Below are 9,547 nucleotides of genomic sequence, written 5' to 3'. Positions count from 1 at the left end.
TTAGAAAACAAGACTTTGTGTCTTCACTTTGCATCTCAAGTAAATATATCTTGATTTAAGGATGTTTAGATATTTGTACTGGAAAATTTAATGACAAGGCTTCATGAATTTAAGACTTTATGCTCTGATTTAAGACCTTAATTTGTGGAAGGGTTAGGTAAAAAAAAAAAAAAAAGTTATTATATTAGTAATTTTCTTGAGTGTTTTTGTCGTATATTATTTTAGGGTTTTTTTTATGTCTATATAGTTTTTATTAAGTTTTCATTTATTTAGTTTTAGTACTTCAACTTGGGCTAAACAAAAATTACAGAAACAACAGTATCGTCATATCTTAATTTCAGTGTTGGGAAGGTTACTTTGGAAATGTAATAGGTTACAGATTACAAGTTACCCTATTCAACATGTAATAGTACTGTAACTTTTTCAATTACTTTATTAAAGTAATGTAACTGATTACTTTTGATTACTTTTTGATTACTTTTCTAAATTTCTAATGAATGTTTATTTGCAACTGTTAATCATTTTCAAACATTTACAGCATGCAGGGTTAACCTTACAGTACTGCTCAACACTGTCAGACTTTCAAAATCATCAAATAAGCATGTGTCCTATTCTGTGTACTAAACTCCTGAAACATTGGTGTCTCGTTGTATGATATGACGATAGTTTTTTCAATATATATACCCAGCTAACAAAAAAAGGTCCCCAGGACGTCCCCTAAATGGGCTCTGCGAACGTCCCCTGGACGTCAGCATGTAGGGTCCCCTTTTACATCGAGCGGACGTTCACGAAGACGTCCTCCGGACGTTCAAGGGGACGTTCACAGGACATGTTTCGACCAACGAAAGCGAAAACTCAAGGCCGTGTCTGAGGAACACCGAGGACCGTTAACTGTCACTACGCAGCTGAGCGTTGCCATGGATACATGCTGCGTGCCCTGAAGTGATGTCATTCGATCATGTGCTCATTTGAGCGACGCTTGCTTATAGCCACGTTGGGACATAGGCTACATTACTTCTTTTTTTTTGAGCTGCACATGGTATTGCAGTCTTAAATGCAATAACTAAAATAATAATTTTCCTAAACTTTTCTTGTCGGATTACCAACAGTTTAATATGTAAATGGAAGAATTAATTTATTTGTCTTACCTGTGTTATTTTCCACTTTCTTGTCTTCGTGTTTTCCTTGTCTGCATTAATCATAATAATAATAATCTGCAAAACATTTTGCATTCTTTTGCATTTTGTATTCTATTATCACAGTTAAAAAAAGGGATTTTGTTTTAAGGAATGATACCCTTTAAAATCCAATATGGGTTTATATTTTAGTTTAATTTTGTCAACTCTCTTTGTCGGAGATGCAAGGTGTCAGTTCCAGTGTTGGGAAGGTTACTTGTTGTAATAGGTTACGGATTACAAGTTACCCTATTTAAAATGTAATATGTAATGTAACTGTTTCAGTTAATGTATTAAAGTAATGTAACTGATTTCACTTGATTACTTTTTGATTACTTTTTTACATTTCTATTGTTTTCAATTTTTTATTATTTTGAAACATTTAAAGCAGGCAGGGTTAACGTTACAGTGGTACTCAACACTGATTACTGTCAGACTTTCAGAATTCTTCTTCACTTTTTTTTTTTTCTCAGTAATTGTAACAGATTACAGTTACATTTATTTTGTAATTAAATTACGTAACGCCGTTACATGTAACTAGTTACTCCCCAACACTGCTTCATTTTGCATCTCAAGTAAAGATGCAAGCTTGATTTAAGGATGTCTAGACATTTGTATTGGCACATTTAATGCCATAACTTACGAGTTTCTGCTTCGATTTAAGGTCATACTTTGTGTTAAAACCGGCTTGTTCCTGACTAGAAGATACTACTGAGATCTCACTTGTATTTTTAATTTCTTGTGGGCATATATTTAAAGAAACGCTGGAGCAAACACACTGGTGTCTTCTGAATTTCATGCCAAGCACGAGAAGCATAAACGCTAATGTGTTTTGAGCGATGACGTGTCACTTAATTGCACGCTGCTTTATTTCTGAGTCATGGAGAGCTCACTGACTATCTTCTTTCGTCTTCACGTCTCTCCCCACCGTCTCTGAATTCACCTAAAAAGACCCGGTGTTGGTGGCAAGGTCCAAATAAAAACCATGGCATAAGCAGCAAGCAGAAGTAGGTCAAGATAGCCTCATCTGCCTGAGATACGAGGCTCTCGTCTGGGTCACGGAGAGATGGGGAGAGAGGGAAAACGTGACACTGAGACGGAAACCGAGCCAACCAAATATTCAATATTGGGAATATGTTGGTAGATCTTCCTCAAATCTGATTGGTCAGACAGGATTCTGATGTGTGATCACTTTTGACCGCAGAGGCTCGATTAAATGGATATTTCACCTAAGAAATAAAAATGTAGTCATCATTTGCAGCAGTGTTATTTTTGTATCATTAGGATTTTAGTTTTTGTTGATATTTTGCATTCTGATCTAAATTTTACATTTTTATAAAAAAAATAAAATTTTAATTTAAAAGTTTTGAATTTTAATTTTAATAATTTTAATTTAAAAAATTTTACTTTTAGTGAAAGTTTTAGTAAATTCCTGTTTCTCACCATTTTTATTTTGTCCATATGGATTTTTGAAAATTAAGTTTTAGTTTTTATCCATAGTTTATTTCATTTTAGTGCTTCAACTTAAACTAAACTAAAATGAGTTGCCTTGGCAACCAACTGAAATAAAATAAAGTTTTAGTTTTTAAGTTTAAATTTAGTCTAAATTTAAGTTTAACAAACTAAAACTAAAATACAATAAACTGTTTAGACATAAAAAAAATATCTAAAATTAAAATGAAAACAGAAAATATATTTAAAAATGCATACATGAAAACTACAGTATACTACTGAATATTAAGAATGTTAAATAAAAATATTATATTAATACTAAAATAACACTGGTGCGAATTATGACGACATTTTCATTTCTTATGTGAATTATCCATTTATATTTTATTTTATTTCAGTTAATGTTTATTGTAATTTAAAAAAAAAATTTTCATGGTTTTAGTTTTAGTTATTGAAAATAACCTTGATTTGCACACCCTCATGTTCATCCTTCTTTGCAATGGAACACAAACTGAGACTTTTTAAAGGTTTTTTGTTTATAATGACCCTCAAAAGCTCTAGCTCTAAAAATATTGTTAGGAACAAACCCAAATTTAAGCAAATATTTACTTATAATCCACCCATCTGCTGCATCTCTCACTATCAATGGCAACGCATGACATTAAACGTGAAGATTCTTCAAAACTTCTGCTTTAGTGCTTGAGAGAGAAAATAACAGCATTGACAGAAAGATAAATAATGGTTCTGAGAGAAAAAAAAAATAAAAATGCGAGGTTTTTGAAAATGTCAGAATAGACAAAAAAATACATTACTTTGAAAAAAGGTCTAGGCGATTCAACAGAATTCTATTTAATAGTTTTATATACGATTTTGCTTAAAGGACACTGGTACGAAACATTAATAAGAAACATGTCACACTGTCAAAGTTACAGTCCTGCAAGTTTTAATTTCCTTCATCACTGTCAATTTTAAATTTGCTTTAGTCCTTATATGATTCGCATTATATGAGCAATACATAATGACTGGCTGATTTAGGATTTGATTGTTGTACTACAGTACTACAATTGCTTACCATATAAAAAAGTAAGTTAAATATATTTAAAATCAAATATCACCTAATATACTGAAATTGAAACTGCAAGTTTTATTGTTTTTTATTAAGTTTGGAATAATTACGATTTTTAATGTTTATGAAAGAAGCCTCTTCTGCTCACCAAGGCTGCATTTATTTGATCAAAAATACAGTAAAAATTGTGAAATATTATTGTAATTTAAAACAGCTGTTTTTTATGTGAATATTAAACTGTAATGCATTTCTGTGATGCGCAGCTGTATTTTCAGCATTATTACTCCAGTCTTCAGTGTCACATGATCTTCAGAAATCATTCTAATATGCTGATTTGGTTATTTTGTAACAATATTTCACAATATTCTTGTTTCACTGTATTTTTTATCAAATAAATCAACTTTAGGGAGCATAAATCATAACTGTTGAAAATGTTTAGTAGTATTTTAGTGTTCTTCTTGTGACTCACCGCCTCTGTGTTCTTGTAGTCTGGAGGGTTTTGGCTCCATCTTGTGTCACTAAAGACCATTGCTGTGTCTAAAAATGAATAAAAAGGCCATTAATATTTGTGAGATGCATGCAAAATACTACCTGCAGGTTTCTTCTCCATTGCTGTTCCCTGCAAACTGTGAATCAGAAATAAATAAATGGTGAAGTATCAAAATACCTAAATTATATAATCATATATTAAACAATATATTAAATAAATAATATTAAAATAAATTGAATAAATGAATATATTAACCCTTGTGCTGTGCTGAAAATATTTTGTTATTTGGTATTAAAAATTGCTTGTAAATCACCAGCAAATCCTTGATTAAACCTTTTTGTTAACTTGTTTTCTTTCAGTTAGCACAGGTTTTGTATTTATTGCCTTTTGGAACTGATTGATTGTGGCTTCATTGATCTGAGCTTATGCACCTCAGCTTTTGAGAGAAGAAAGCATTACTTGTGGATCATTTTGGCAATATTCACAGAAACAAATAAATAAATAAACTGAGACCAGTGAGGCCTACAATCAACCAGTCCAAAAAAACACACACACAAAACCTGTGGTAATTCAAAGAAAACAAGTTAATTAAAAATAATAATACATAATCCGTATTTAGTAATAATACAACCAGTAAGTTGTTAAGAGCATGTGTGAGCAAAGACAGTAAGTTTTAGCCCAAGGTGGTATAATTAACAAGCAATTTCAGGAAAAAGAAAATCCTTTCCGGGTCAATAATATGTTTAACAAATATGTGTTAAATAAGTGAAAAGGCTCAATAAATACACTTAAACTGAACTACATGTAAAAAATGGAACGAGCTATTTACTTACAAAAATTAAGGTAACAATATTTCACGTAATATTTTGGAGTGTTTTTTCAGGCTTGATTTCTTAATGGAATCTACCTGAATAAATCATGTGAAGTCTCCTAAATTAATTAATCTGTGACACAATGAATTTAATATAATTAGTGAAATGTGCTCATTTATTTTCAGTTGATCCTCAAAAGTCTGCACTGTAAAAAAGAATCTGTGACATTTATGGTAAAATACCGGCAGCTGTGGTTGCCAGAACTTCACCGTAAAAAATATGGTAGCAACATTTTAGGTTTTACAGACATAACTTAAATTCACAATAAAATACCGTATTTCATTAACTGATGTAATGTTAATAAACCAACATATTGAAGTACTAATATCTGTTTTGAACCATTGTAATGCACTGATAACCACCAAAAACTGGTGGTGATGAGAAAGTCACATGATGAACCAAAGCTCATCACAAATAGCTTTTCTACGAGCTGAGGAAGGCAATACTTATATGTATATATATGTATATATATATATAGAAGGTGCACATGTCATTCACACAAACACTAAACACCATCATGGTGACACACATGATACTGAAATAATGCAATAACATTAATTTAACAACATTAGATGTAAGATGTCACGTCACTTTTTTTTTTTTTTTTTAATGTACACAACTGATAAGAAAAAACTAAGAAGAAACATTATTTCAACAACAACAAAAAAAAAAAATATATATGTCAATTTACGGTTTTTCACTGTATTTATACAATAACTTTTTCTTTTTCACTTCCAAAAAAAACATATTTTTAACAGTATTTTACTGTAAAATCACATTAAATGTAATTACATGTATTCACCGTATATAGTATGGAAACTTACGGTTAACCAGTTAACAGGTTTTTACTGTAGCATTTTTACAGTCTTTTACTGTTAAAATCACAATCATTGTTTACAGTGTGTGACTTTGAGTGAAGTCTGATTGTATTTGACTTTGAGTTATTTTGTACATTTAAAAGAATGTACACAGCCAAACAGCTCAAGTAGGAAAATACTTGAGAAATACTGGAAGCTACTGCTCACTGAACAAAGAGTAGTATCCATAAACATAATCTCTACTCTTCTGCACAACGGTAACGATTGCACTGCGCAATGTAACAGAAACTCTTTCAAATGTCAAACATAACTAAACATTAATAGATGTTTCCCTTCACTCAAAAACATAAAATAGCATTTAATTTCAAAATATACTCTCCATATGCAGCCATATGCAACGCATGCTGGGAACTAACAATCACCTCTGAAATAAAACAGATTCCCTTAAAATAAATAGGTAGCCTTCTTTCCTTAATTTATTTTTAGTTAAATCAGTTCCTCAATTCAAGCCCCAAAACTGCTTAAGCTTCCTTAAAAAAACAAAACAAAAGAGGAAAACACATCTCTTGGTTTTATTCGTAAAAAGTCCTCAATATTTTCTATGCAACACTGAATCACACTTTCTTTAATGAAATATACAAGACCCATGATTCGTTTTTTTTTACAGTGTGGGTGTATATTAGCAACTACATAATCATCATGTTTTGTGATGAAAAGCGTTTCTTTTGAGCTGTACGATATGTGTCAGTGTATATATATAATGGTTTGTGAAGTTCAATTATCTTTATGCATCAAACATATGCGACTCTGGAGCACAAAACCAGTCATACGGGTCAATTTTGTGAAATTGAGATTAATTAATCAGCTGAAAGCTGAATAAATAATCTTTCCATTGATGTATGGTTTGTTATGGCAGCACAATATTTGGCCGAGATACAACTATTTGAAAATCTGGAATCTGAGGATGCAAAAAAAATCTAAATATTGAGAAAATCATCTTTAAAGTTGTTCAAATTAAGTTCTTAGCAATGCATATTACTAATCAAACATTAAGTTTTGATATATTTACAGTAGGAAAATAGATACAACATATCTTCATGGAACATGATCTTAATATACTAATGATTTTTGGCATAAAAGAAAAATCTATCATTTTGACCCATACAATGTATTTGTTGGCTATTGCTACAAATATACCCCAGCGACTTAAGACTGCTTTTGTGCTGCAGTGTCTCTCTCTCTCTATATATAGAGTTTAATCCATAATCGTACCATTTATCCATACATTTAACGAGACCCACTCAGCAGGTTCCTTTCATTTAGCCTTCATGTAATTAATATCGATTGGACGCCTCGAATTTACGTTTGAGGAAAGGTCAGCCGTCAGAGCAGCACAGCAGACGTATGTTTGAGCTCTGAACTGTGTTCATCTGTTATCCGAGCTGAGACGGTAAATCTATTCCTGAAGGAAGTCTTCACAGTAATCTACACTGATGCATTGCTTGTTTCTCTGAAGATGGATGTCTCTTGGCCTCGTGTTCTTCCTCTGGGGTTCGGCGGTGGGATGAGGACGGATTGGCTTCCTTGAAGATGGATCTTCCAGTCGAAGACTTTTTTTGTCCTTTTCTCGGAGTTTGTTGAGGTTGTGTATTCTCCAGTGAAAACCCTTTTTCCCCTTTCGGTCTGAGTAGAGATCTCCTTTTCTCTGTTTTATCTGACAATGTTCTTGAACCTTCTTTCAGAGCAGATTGAAAACCCAAAAATTGTATGTTACAAAATTAAAATTACAAACTGAACGTAAATGTTTCACATTGAAATGATCTGAAACACTTACTAAGCTTAAATGATTTGTAGCTTCACTAAAACTCCTGAAAATCAGCATTTGCAATTAGGGTTGCAAAGGGTTGGAAAGTTTTCCGGAAACTTTCCCGAAAATTCCTGGAATATTCTAAAAAAAAAATAAAATCCTGGAAAGTTTCCAAAATGTCCGGAACGTTTCCGAAATTAACTGGAAATGTTCCACCTTTTTGCAACCCTATTGCAATGCTTTTAAACTCAATCCGAACTATATGTGAAGATAAAAAAAAAGAATAAAAAGATGTTTTGAAGCAAATTAATGTGCTGATAAAAGCTGAGAAGAGATATACGGTTACACTTTATTTCGATAGTCCACTTTAGACATTCTACTAACTGTAAGTAACTTTGCAACTACATGTCAACTAACTCTAACTAGATCAGGTTAGGTTAGGGTTAGTAGAATAAGTTGCCGTAAGTTACTTGTAGTCAGCAGAATGTCTGTTGAGCGACCATCAAAATAAAGTGTCAGCAGATATTAAGCAGACAGTCTACTAATACTCTAACGACTGCAAGTTGGCAAAGTTATTTACAGGTAGTTGAATGTCTAAAATGGACTATCAAAATAAAGTGTTACCAGATATACATTCTGAAAGGCACAAATTTTACTGTATATGACAGTGGCGTTGTGTTTCGGGGCTTAAGCCCCTGATATTTTTGAAAATGGACCATTCACTTCATAAATAAAATGTTTAATAAATTTCAATTTGTTCTCCAAGTACTAGAAATCCATCTGTCCGTGATGAAAAGCAGTCTGCGCTGCTGACTCGGTCATTCAAACACAGCTTTGGATTTATAGGTTTTGGATATTTAAATAGCCAGATTGCGAGCAGATTCAATCTTATCCCTAAATAACAACGATTCAGCTGTCTATTAAACCTCTGACAGTACGATCACACTAGCTGGGTTTCCATCACCCGGCTTTTATGCGCATTTCGAAGTATCGCATCAGACTTTTACGCTCGTTTGAGGTGGTTTTTGACTTGTGCGAAAAAGGGTTAATGCAAATAATGGTAGATGGAAATGCATTCTGCGAATAAATTCCATCAAGCGCATCAAAAAAGTCATGTGACTTTGCGCTATGGGACGGCAAATCCTGACTAACCAGCGGACCGATCTAGTGATGTATATAGTGCCAGTTTATCAGGAAGTGATGATTTTGTTCTCTTTGACTCGTTGGATAGAAACGGTGCTTGTTCGCAAATGTTTCGTGCGATATTCCAATTTTGCGAAAAAGTTAAATTCGCAACTTTGGATGAAAACCCGGCTACTGTGACATTCAAACCTGACCCACAGAGCCGTTATGTACAGGTATGAAACAGCTTCACAAACTTCTCTCTTTTGTATCGTTAATTCTGTGTTACAAAAATTCAAATAATCACAGAAGTATGGGATAAAGTTTATGGTTCGGATATAAACACTGTTGTCCACAGTAGCGATCAAAATAGAGTAAATCACCTTTTTGATAGTGACTTGACGCTTAAAGGGGTCATATGATGCGATTTCAAGTTTTCCTTTCTCTTTGGAGTGTTACAAGCAGATTGTGCATAGATAAGATCCCTGAAGTTGCAAAGACTAAAGTCTTAAAACCAAAGATATATTCTTTATCAAAGTTAAGACTCTGCCACACCCCCCTAAAACGGCTCGTTCTAACACGCCCCCACATATCTACCTCACTATGTGGAAATATTTGCATAATGCCGCCCAAATGTGCTTGCGGTGTTCGGCCAATCACAATGCACTGGGTCAGCTGGCCAATCGGAGCAGACTGCGCTTGTCGGAAGGAGGGACTTTGTAGAAAACGAAGCGTTTGAGAGAGG

This window comes from Sinocyclocheilus anshuiensis, unplaced genomic scaffold, assembly GCF_001515605.1.
Source record: "Sinocyclocheilus anshuiensis isolate Anshui unplaced genomic scaffold, SAMN03320099.WGS_v1.1 scaffold1866, whole genome shotgun sequence".
In the NCBI taxonomy this organism is placed as follows: domain Eukaryota; kingdom Metazoa; phylum Chordata; class Actinopteri; order Cypriniformes; family Cyprinidae; genus Sinocyclocheilus; species Sinocyclocheilus anshuiensis.
This window is presented reverse-complemented; position numbering follows the sequence as displayed.